The sequence below is a fragment of the Pleuronectes platessa genome, chromosome 11, assembly GCF_947347685.1.
Source record: "Pleuronectes platessa chromosome 11, fPlePla1.1, whole genome shotgun sequence".
In the NCBI taxonomy this organism is placed as follows: domain Eukaryota; kingdom Metazoa; phylum Chordata; class Actinopteri; order Pleuronectiformes; family Pleuronectidae; genus Pleuronectes; species Pleuronectes platessa.
In genome coordinates this window covers 25,092,056-25,101,422 of record NC_070636.1, presented here as the reverse complement: position 1 = coordinate 25,101,422, position 9,367 = coordinate 25,092,056, and the positions used below count along the sequence as shown (strand labels likewise).

At 45.6% G+C, this 9,367-nt stretch overlaps 18 non-coding genes across 18 annotated transcripts; all 18 read left to right on the top strand.

The window, feature by feature from the left end:
• The first annotated feature begins 404 nt into the window (after positions 1 to 404).
• Positions 405 to 517, top strand: LOC128452192 (U5 spliceosomal RNA). The gene has a single exon (XR_008340696.1). It is a non-coding gene; the product is annotated as a U5 spliceosomal RNA (small nuclear RNA).
• A 177-nt stretch (positions 518 to 694) lies between these two features.
• Positions 695 to 886, top strand: LOC128452954 (U2 spliceosomal RNA). The gene has a single exon (XR_008341431.1). It is a non-coding gene; the product is annotated as a U2 spliceosomal RNA (small nuclear RNA).
• Positions 887 to 1,400: 514 nt separating this feature from the next.
• LOC128452191 (U5 spliceosomal RNA) lies at positions 1,401 to 1,513 on the top strand. The gene has a single exon (XR_008340695.1). It is a non-coding gene; the product is annotated as a U5 spliceosomal RNA (small nuclear RNA).
• Positions 1,514 to 1,693: 180 nt separating this feature from the next.
• LOC128452952 (U2 spliceosomal RNA) lies at positions 1,694 to 1,885 on the top strand. The gene has a single exon (XR_008341429.1). It is a non-coding gene; the product is annotated as a U2 spliceosomal RNA (small nuclear RNA).
• A 514-nt stretch (positions 1,886 to 2,399) lies between these two features.
• Positions 2,400 to 2,512, top strand: LOC128452190 (U5 spliceosomal RNA). The gene has a single exon (XR_008340694.1). It is a non-coding gene; the product is annotated as a U5 spliceosomal RNA (small nuclear RNA).
• A 180-nt stretch (positions 2,513 to 2,692) lies between these two features.
• Positions 2,693 to 2,884, top strand: LOC128452851 (U2 spliceosomal RNA). Its single transcript, XR_008341333.1, has one exon. It is a non-coding gene; the product is annotated as a U2 spliceosomal RNA (small nuclear RNA).
• A 514-nt stretch (positions 2,885 to 3,398) lies between these two features.
• LOC128452189 (U5 spliceosomal RNA) lies at positions 3,399 to 3,511 on the top strand. The gene has a single exon (XR_008340693.1). It is a non-coding gene; the product is annotated as a U5 spliceosomal RNA (small nuclear RNA).
• Positions 3,512 to 3,688: 177 nt separating this feature from the next.
• On the top strand, positions 3,689 to 3,880 carry LOC128452951 (U2 spliceosomal RNA). The gene has a single exon (XR_008341428.1). It is a non-coding gene; the product is annotated as a U2 spliceosomal RNA (small nuclear RNA).
• Positions 3,881 to 4,394: 514 nt separating this feature from the next.
• On the top strand, positions 4,395 to 4,507 carry LOC128452514 (U5 spliceosomal RNA). Its single transcript, XR_008341007.1, has one exon. It is a non-coding gene; the product is annotated as a U5 spliceosomal RNA (small nuclear RNA).
• Positions 4,508 to 4,687: 180 nt separating this feature from the next.
• LOC128452850 (U2 spliceosomal RNA) lies at positions 4,688 to 4,879 on the top strand. The gene has a single exon (XR_008341332.1). It is a non-coding gene; the product is annotated as a U2 spliceosomal RNA (small nuclear RNA).
• A 514-nt stretch (positions 4,880 to 5,393) lies between these two features.
• LOC128452188 (U5 spliceosomal RNA) lies at positions 5,394 to 5,506 on the top strand. Its single transcript, XR_008340692.1, has one exon. It is a non-coding gene; the product is annotated as a U5 spliceosomal RNA (small nuclear RNA).
• A 180-nt stretch (positions 5,507 to 5,686) lies between these two features.
• LOC128451918 (U2 spliceosomal RNA) lies at positions 5,687 to 5,878 on the top strand. The gene has a single exon (XR_008340440.1). It is a non-coding gene; the product is annotated as a U2 spliceosomal RNA (small nuclear RNA).
• Positions 5,879 to 6,391: 513 nt separating this feature from the next.
• Positions 6,392 to 6,504, top strand: LOC128452332 (U5 spliceosomal RNA). Its single transcript, XR_008340830.1, has one exon. It is a non-coding gene; the product is annotated as a U5 spliceosomal RNA (small nuclear RNA).
• A 180-nt stretch (positions 6,505 to 6,684) lies between these two features.
• LOC128451948 (U2 spliceosomal RNA) lies at positions 6,685 to 6,876 on the top strand. Its single transcript, XR_008340469.1, has one exon. It is a non-coding gene; the product is annotated as a U2 spliceosomal RNA (small nuclear RNA).
• Positions 6,877 to 7,389: 513 nt separating this feature from the next.
• LOC128452187 (U5 spliceosomal RNA) lies at positions 7,390 to 7,502 on the top strand. Its single transcript, XR_008340691.1, has one exon. It is a non-coding gene; the product is annotated as a U5 spliceosomal RNA (small nuclear RNA).
• Positions 7,503 to 7,679: 177 nt separating this feature from the next.
• LOC128452950 (U2 spliceosomal RNA) lies at positions 7,680 to 7,871 on the top strand. Its single transcript, XR_008341427.1, has one exon. It is a non-coding gene; the product is annotated as a U2 spliceosomal RNA (small nuclear RNA).
• A 514-nt stretch (positions 7,872 to 8,385) lies between these two features.
• Positions 8,386 to 8,498, top strand: LOC128451991 (U5 spliceosomal RNA). The gene has a single exon (XR_008340502.1). It is a non-coding gene; the product is annotated as a U5 spliceosomal RNA (small nuclear RNA).
• A 180-nt stretch (positions 8,499 to 8,678) lies between these two features.
• On the top strand, positions 8,679 to 8,870 carry LOC128452849 (U2 spliceosomal RNA). Its single transcript, XR_008341331.1, has one exon. It is a non-coding gene; the product is annotated as a U2 spliceosomal RNA (small nuclear RNA).
• Positions 8,871 to 9,367: the final 497 nt, after the last annotated feature.

The window sequence follows — 9,367 nt, the reverse complement described above, 5'->3', positions numbered from 1 at the left end:
CAAAACCGCTCTGATGACTCACTGCCTTGTGAAGTGATCATGCATGACTCTGCACGGGGTCACAATGAGCTTCAACTGGATTCCAAATTGAATCAGAAGCGTTTGTCAAAAACTGAAACTGGTTTTCACTCAAGATCCTCTGGGAGACTTGGTGAGAAAGCAGAGTCAGCTTTTTGGACCCAATGTAAGTGGTTCAGGGATGTATCGCTTAAAAAGGCTTAAAAGCCAATCACTAGTCAGGGCAGGAGCAAATAAAGACTTGTATAATTTTGGTTGGCAGATGGGGGCGTGGTGGGAATGTTGTATACTAGAATCTGACATGCGGAAAGCAAAGAGAGGCCCACCGCGTAGGTGGTGACTGTGACCGAGAGGCTCCTCCGCTGCTCTCGAACAGAGGGCCATGCTGACTCTGGTTTCTCTTCATAACGCACAAGTCTTTCGCCTTTTACTAAAGACTTCCGTGGAGAGGAACAAACATGAGTTGAATCTATTTTTGGCAGGCTTTGCTTTATGGCTGAGCCTTATGAAATTGTGAAAAGTCAAAGAATTGTCTAGGTCAGAAATCAAGTGTCCACAAAGAGCTTAGGCGGAGGTGATGAGCAGCAGCCATTGTTATGCACACCTACAAACGGGGTACCACAGCAAGGGAGAATTGCGCCAAGAGCTTGGCGTGGACATCCAACACTTGTGGATTATCGCTTCTCGGCCTTTTGGCTAAGATCAAGTGTAGTATCTGTTCTTATCAGTTTAATATCTGATATGTCCTCTATATGAGGACTACATATTAAGCAGATTTTTGGCAAGAGGAGCAGAAATTTGGAGCTTGCTCCCTTCTCTCCACGCATCGACCTAGCATTGCAGTGCCGCTGGGAACGGTGCACTCTGTTCTTACCTTGTAGAAAAGCAAACACTCAAACAATTGTGGAGTTTTAAAGGTGAATTCTACACTGGGTCAATGAAACTGAGGCAATGGCCTGGCAGAGTTTGACAAGTGTGCAAAACCGCTCTGATGACTCACTGCCTTGTGAAGTGATCATGCATGACTCTGCACGGGGTCACAATGAGCTTCAACTGGATTCCAAATTGAATCAGAAGCGTTTGTCAAAAACTGAAACTGGTTTTCACTCAAGATCCTCTGGGAGACTTGGTGAGAAAGCAGAGTCAGCTTTTTGGACCCAATGTAAGTGGTTCAGGGATGTATCGCTTAAAAAGGCTTAAAAGCCAATCACTAGTCAGGGCAGGAGCAAATAAAGACTTGTATAATTTTGGTTGGCAGATGGGGGCGTGGTGGGAATGTTGTATACTAGAATCTGACATGCGGAAAGCAAAGAGAGGCCCACCGCGTAGGTGGTGACTGTGACCGAGAGGCTCCTCCGCTGCTCTCGAACAGAGGGCCATGCTGACTCTGGTTTCTCTTCATAACGCACAAGTCTTTCGCCTTTTACTAAAGACTTCCGTGGAGAGGAACAAACATGAGTTGAATCTATTTTTGGCAGGCTTTGCTTTATGGCTGAGCCTTATGAAATTGTGAAAAGTCAAAGAATTGTCTAGGTCAGAAATCAAGTGTCCACAAAGGAGAGCTTAGGCGGAGGTGATGAGCAGCAGCCATTGTTATGCACACCTACAAACGGGGTACCACAGCAAGGGAGAATTGCGCCAAGAGCTTGGCATGGACATCCAACACTTGTGGATTATCGCTTCTCGGCCTTTTGGCTAAGATCAAGTGTAGTATCTGTTCTTATCAGTTTAATATCTGATATGTCCTCTATATGAGGACTACATATTAAGCAGATTTTTGGCAAGAGGAGCAGAAATTTGGAGCTTGCTCCCTTCTCTCCACGCATCGACCTAGCATTGCAGTGCCGCTGGGAACGGTGCACTCTGTTCTTACCTTGTAGAAAAGCAAACACTCAAACAATTGTGGAGTTTTAAAGGTGAATTCTACACTGGGTCAATGAAACTGAGGCAATGGCCTGGCAGAGTTTGACAAGTGTGCAAAACCGCTCTGATGACTCACTGCCTTGTGAAGTGATCATGCATGACTCTGCACGGGGTCACAATGAGCTTCAACTGGATTCCAAATTGAATCAGAAGCGTTTGTCAAAAACTGAAACTGGTTTTCACTCAAGATCCTCTGGGAGACTTGGTGAGAAAGCAGAGTCAGCTTTTTGGACCCAATGTAAGTGGTTCAGGGATGTATCGCTTAAAAAGGCTTAAAAGCCAATCACTAGTCAGGGCAGGAGCAAATAAAGACTTGTATAATTTTGGTTGGCAGATGGGGGCGTGGTGGGAATGTTGTATACTAGAATCTGACATGCGGAAAGCAAAGAGAGGCCCACCGCGTAGGTGGTGACTGTGACCGAGAGGCTCCTCCGCTGCTCTCGAACAGAGGGCCATGCTGACTCTGGTTTCTCTTCATAACGCACAAGTCTTTCGCCTTTTACTAAAGACTTCCGTGGAGAGGAACAAACATGAGTTGAATCTATTTTTGGCAGGCTTTGCTTTATGGCTGAGCCTTATGAAATTGTGAAAAGTCAAAGAATTGTCTAGGTCAGAAATCAAGTGTCCACAAAGGAGAGCTTAGGCGGAGGTGATGAGCAGCAGCCATTGTTATGCACACCTACAAACGGGGTACCACAGCAAGGGAGAATTGCGCCAAGAGCTTGGCGTGGACATCCAACACTTGTGGATTATCGCTTCTCGGCCTTTTGGCTAAGATCAAGTGTAGTATCTGTTCTTATCAGTTTAATATCTGATATGTCCTCAATATGAGGACTACATATTAAGCAGATTTTTGGCAAGAGGAGCAGAAATTTGGAGCTTGCTCCCTTCTCTCCACGCATCGACCTAGCATTGCAGTGCTGCTGGGAACGGTGCACTCTGTTCTTACCTTGTAGAAAAGCAAACACTCAAACAATTGTGGAGTTTTAAAGGTGAATTCTACACTGGGTCAATGAAACTGAGGGAATGGCCTAGCAGAGTTTGACAAGTGTGCAAAACCGCTCTGATGACTCACTGCCTTGTGAAGTGATCATGCATGACTCTGCACGGGGTCACAATGAGCTTCAACTGGATTCCAAATTGAATCAGAAGCGTTTGTCAAAAACTGAAACTGGTTTTCACTCAAGATCCTCTGGGAGACTTGGTGAGAAAGCAGAGTCAGCTTTTTGGACCCAATGTAAGTGGTTCAGGGATGTATCGCTTAAAAAGGCTTAAAAGCCAATCACTAGTCAGGGCAGGAGCAAATAAAGACTTGTATAATTTTGGTTGGCAGATGGGGGCGTGGTGGGAATGTTGTATACTAGAATCTGACATGCGGAAAGCAAAGAGAGGCCCACCGCGTAGGTGGTGACTGTGACCGAGAGGCTCCTTCACTGCTCTCGAACAGAGGGCCATGCTGACTCTGGTTTCTCTTCATAACGCACAAGTCTTTCGCCTTTTACTAAAGACTTCCGTGGAGAGGAACAAACATGAGTTGAATCTATTTTTGGCAGGCTTTGCTTTATGGCTGAGCCTTATGAAATTGTGAAAAGTCAAAGAATTGTCTAGGTCAGAAATCAAGTGTCCACAAAGAGCTTAGGCGGAGGTGATGAGCAGCAGCCATTGTTATGCACACCTACAAACGGGGTACCACAGCAAGGGAGAATTGCGCCAAGAGCTTGGCGTGGACATCCAACACTTGTGGATTATCGCTTCTCGGCCTTTTGGCTAAGATCAAGTGTAGTATCTGTTCTTATCAGTTTAATATCTGATATGTCCTCTATATGAGGACTACATATTAAGCAGATTTTTGGCAAGAGGAGCAGAAATTTGGAGCTTGCTCCCTTCTCTCCACGCATCGACCTAGCATTGCAGTGCCGCTGGGAACGGTGCACTCTGTTCTTACCTTGTAGAAAAGCAAACACTCAAACAATTGTGGAGTCTTAAAGGTGAATTCTACACTGGGTCAATGAAACTGAGGGAATGGCCTGGCAGAGTTTGACAAGTGTGCAAAACCGCTCTGATGACTCACTGCCTTGTGAAGTGATCATGCATGACTCTGCACGGGGTCACAATGAGCTTCAACTGGATTCCAAATTGAATCAGAAGCGTTTGTCAAAAACTGAAACTGGTTTTCACTCAAGATCCTCTGGGAGACTTGGTGAGAAAGCAGAGTCAGCTTTTTGGACCCAATGTAAGTGGTTCAGGGATGTATCGCTTAAAAAGGCTTAAAAGCCAATCACTAGTCAGGGCAGGAGCAAATAAAGACTTGTATAATTTTGGTTGGCAGATGGGGGCGTGGTGGGAATGTTGTATACTAGAATCTGACATGCGGAAAGCAAAGAGAGGCCCACCGCGTAGGTGGTGACTGTGACCGAGAGGCTCCTCCGCTGCTCTCGAACAGAGGGCCATGCTGACTCTGGTTTTTCTTCATAACGCACAAGTCTTTCGCCTTTTACTAAAGACTTCCGTGGAGAGGAACAAACATGAGTTGAATCTATTTTTGGCAGGCTTTGCTTTATGGCTGAGCCTTATGAAATTGTGAAAAGTCAAAGAATTGTCTAGGTCAGAAATCAAGTGTCCACAAAGGAGAGCTTAGGCGGAGGTGATGAGCAGCAGCCATTGTTATGCACACCTACAAACGGGGTACCACAGCAAGGGAGAATTGCGCCAAGAGCTTGGCGTGGACATCCAACACTTGTGGATTATCGCTTCTCGGCCTTTTGGCTAAGATCAAGTGTAGTATCTGTTCTTATCAGTTTAATATCTGATATGTCCTCAATATGAGGACTACATATTAAGCAGATTTTTGGCAAGAGGAGCAGAAATTTGGAGCTTGCTCCCTTCTCTCCACGCATCGACCTAGCATTGCAGTGCTGCTGGGAACGGTGCACTCTGTTCTTACCTTGTAGAAAAGCAAACACTCAAACAATTGTGGAGTTTTAAAGGTGAATTCTACACTGGGTCAATGAAACTGAGGGAATGGCCTAGCAGAGTTTGACAAGTGTGCAAAACCGCTCTGATGACTCACTGCCTTGTGAAGTGATCATGCATGACTCTGCACGGGGTCACAATGAGCTTCAACTGGATTCCAAATTGAATCAGAAGCGTTTGTCAAAAACTGAAACTGGTTTTCACTCAAGATCCTCTGGGAGACTTGGTGAGAAAGCAGAGTCAGCTTTTTGGACCCAATGTAAGTGGTTCAGGGATGTATCGCTTAAAAAGGCTTAAAAGCCAATCACTAGTCAGGGCAGGAGCAAATAAAGACTTGTATAATTTTGGTTGGCAGATGGGGGCGTGGTGGGAATGTTGTATACTAGAATCTGACATGCGGAAAGCAAAGAGAGGCCCACCGCGTAGGTGGTGACTGTGACCGAGAGGCTCCTTCACTGCTCTCGAACAGAGGGCCATGCTGACTCTGGTTTCTCTTCATAACGCACAAGTCTTTCGCCTTTTACTAAAGACTTCCGTGGAGAGGAACAAACATGAGTTGAATCTATTTTTGGCAGGCTTTGCTTTATGGCTGAGCCTTATGAAATTGTGAAAAGTCAAAGAATTGTCTAGGTCAGAAATCAAGTGTCCACAAAGGAGAGCTTAGGCGGAGGTGATGAGCAGCAGCCATTGTTATGCACACCTACAAACAGGGTACCACAGCAAGGGAGAATTGCGCCAAGAGCTTGGCGTGGACATCCAACACTTGTGGATTATCGCTTCTCGGCCTTTTGGCTAAGATCAAGTGTAGTATCTGTTCTTATCAGTTTAATATCTGATATGTCCTCTATGTGAGGACTACATATTAAGCAGATTTTTGGCAAGAGGAGCAGAAATTTGGAGCTTGCTCCCTTCTCTCCAAGCATCGACATAGCATTGCAGTGCCGCTGGGAACGGTGCACTCTGTTCTTACCTTGTAGAAAAGCAAACACTCAAACAATTGTGGAGTTTTAAAGGTGAATTCTACACTGGGTCAATGAAACTGAGGGAATAGCCTGGCAGAGTTTGACAAGTGTGCAAAACCGCTCTGATGACTCACTGCCTTGTGAAGTGATCATGCATGACTCTGCAAGGGGTCACAATGAGCTTCAACTGGATTCCAAATTGAATCAGAAGCGTTTGTCAAAAACTGAAACTGTTTTCACTCAAGATCCTCTGGGAGACTTGGTGAGAAAGCAGAGTCAGCTTTTTGGACCCAATGTAAGTGGTTCAGGGATGTATCGCTTAAAAAGGCTTAAAAGCCAATCCCTAGTCAGGGCAGGAGCAAATAAAGACTTGTATAATTTTGGTTGGCAGATGCGGGCGTGGTGGGAATGTTGTATACTAGAATCTGACATGCGGAAAGCAAAGAGAGGCCCACCGCGTAGGTGGTGACTGTGACCGAGAGGCTCCTCCGCTGCTCTCGAACAGAGGGCCATGCTGACTCTGGTTTCTCTTCATAACGCACAAGTCTTTCGCCTTTTACTAAAGACTTCCGTGGAGAGGAACAAACATGAGTTGAATCTATTTTTGGCAGGCTTTGCTTTATGGCTGAGCCTTATGAAATTGTGAAAAGTCAAAGAATTGTCTAGGTCAGAAATCAAGTGTCCACAAAGGAGAGCTTAGGCGGAGGTGATGAGCAGCAGCCATTGTTATGCACACCTACAAACGGGGTACCACAGCAAGGGAGAATTGCGCCAAGAGCTTGGCGTGGACATCCAACACTTGTGGATTATCGCTTCTCGGCCTTTTGGCTAAGATCAAGTGTAGTATCTGTTCTTATCAGTTTAATATCTGATATGTCCTCTATATGAGGTCTACATATTAAGCAAATTTTTGGCAAGAGGAGCAGAAATTTGATGCTTGCTCCCTTCTCTCCACGCATCGACCTAGCATTGCAGTGCCGCTGGGAACGGTGCACTCTGTTCTTACCTTGTAGAAAAGCAAACACTCAAACAATTGTGGAGTTTTAAAGGTGAATTCTACACTGGGTCAATGAAACTGAGGGAATAGCCTGGCAGAGTTTGACAAGTGTGCAAAACCGCTCTGATGACTCACTGCCTTGTGAAGTGATCATGCATGACTCTGCAAGGGGTCACAATGAGCTTCAACTGGATTCCAAATTGAATCAGAAGCGTTTGTCAAAAACTGAAACTGTTTTCACTCAAGATCCTCTGGGAGACTTGGTGAGAAAGCAGAGTCAGCTTTTTGGACCCAATTAAAGTGGTTCAGGGATGTATCGCTTAAAAAGGCTTAAAAGCCAATCACTAGTCAGGGCAGGAGCAAATAAAGACTTGTATAATTTTGGTTGGCAGATGGGGGCGTGGTGGGAATGTTGTATACTAGAATCTGACATGCGGAAAGCAAAGAGAGGCCCACCGCGTAGGTGGTGACTGTGACCGAGAGGCTCCTCCGCTGCTCTCGAACAGAGGGCCATGCTGACTCTGGTTTCTCTTCATAACGCACAAGTCTTTCGCCTTTTACTAAAGACTTCCGTGGAGAGGAACAAACATGAGTTGAATCTATTTTTGGCAGGCTTTGCTTTATGGCTGAGCCTTATGAAATTGTGAAAAGTCAAAGAATTGTCTAGGTCAGAAATCAAGTGTCCACAAAGAGCTTAGGCGGAGGTGATGAGCAGCAGCCATTGTTATGCACACCTACAAACGGGGTACCACAGCAAGGGAGAATTGCGCCAAGAGCTTGGCGTGGACATCCAACACTTGTGGATTATCGCTTCTCGGCCTTTTGGCTAAGATCAAGTGTAGTATCTGTTCTTATCAGTTTAATATCTGATATGTCCTCTATATGAGGACTACATATTAAGCAGATTTTTGGCAAGAGGAGCAGAAATTTGGAGCTTGCTCCCTTCTCTCCACGCATCGACCTAGCATTGCAGTGCCGCTGGGAACGGTGCACTCTGTTCTTACCTTGTAGAAAAGCAAACACTCAAACAATTGTGGAGTCTTAAAGGTGAATTCTACACTGGGTCAATGAAACTGAGGGAATGGCCTGGCAGAGTTTGACAAGTGTGCAAAACCGCTCTGATGACTCACTGCCTTGTGAAGTGATCATGCATGACTCTGCACGGGGTCACAATGAGCTTCAACTGGATTCCAAATTGAATCAGAAGCGTTTGTCAAAAACTGAAACTGGTTTTCACTCAAGATCCTCTGGGAGACTTGGTGAGAAAGCAGAGTCAGCTTTTTGGACCCAATGTAAGTGGTTCAGGGATGTATCGCTTAAAAAGGCTTAAAAGCCAATCACTAGTCAGGGCAGGAGCAAATAAAGACTTGTATAATTTTGGTTGGCAGATGGGGGCGTGGTGGGAATGTTGTATACTAGAATCTGACATGCGGAAAGCAAAGAGAGGCCCACCGCGTAGGTGGTGACTGTGACCGAGAGGCTCCTCCGCTGCTCTCGAACAGAGGGCCATGCTGACTCTGGTTCCTCTTCATAACGCACAAGTCTTTCGCCTTTTACTAAAGACTTCCGTGGAGAGGAACAAACATGAGTTGAATCTATTTTTGGCAGGCTTTGCTTTATGGCTGAGCCTTATGAAATTGTGAAAAGTCAAAGAATTGTCTAGGTCAGAAATCAAGTGTCCACAAAGGAGAGCTTAGGCGGAGGTGATGAGCAGCAGCCATTGTTATGCACACCTACAAACGGGGTACCACAGCAAGGGAGAATTGCGCCAAGAGCTTGGCGTGGACATCCAACACTTGTGGATTATCGCTTCTCGGCCTTTTGGCTAAGATCAAGTGTAGTATCTGTTCTTATCAGTTTAATATCTGATATGTCCTCAATATGAGGACTACATATTAAGCAGATTTTTGGCAAGAGGAGCAGAAATTTGGAGCTTGCTCCCTTCTCTCCACGCATCGACCTAGCATTGCAGTGCTGCTGGGAACGGTGCACTCTGTTCTTACCTTGTAGAAAAGCAAACACTCAAACAATTGTGGAGTTTTAAAGGTGAATTCTACACTGGGTCAATGAAACTGAGGGAATGGCCTAGCAGAGTTTGACAAGTGTGCAAAACCGCTCTGATGACTCACTGCCTTGTGAAGTGATCATGCATGACTCTGCACGGGGTCACAATGAGCTTCAACTGGATTCCAAATTGAATCAGAAGCGTTTGTCAAAAACTGAAACTGGTTTTCACTCAAGATCCTCTGGGAGACTTGGTGAGAAAGCAGAGTCAGCTTTTTGGACCCAATGTAAGTGGTTCAGGGATGTATCGCTTAAAAAGGCTTAAAAGCCAATCACTAGTCAGGGCAGGAGCAAATAAAGACTTGTATAATTTTGGTTGGCAGATGGGGGCGTGGTGGGAATGTTGTATACTAGAATCTGACATGCGGAAAGCAAAGAGAGGCCCACCGCGTAGGTGGTGACTGTGACCGAGAGGCTCCTTCACTGCTCT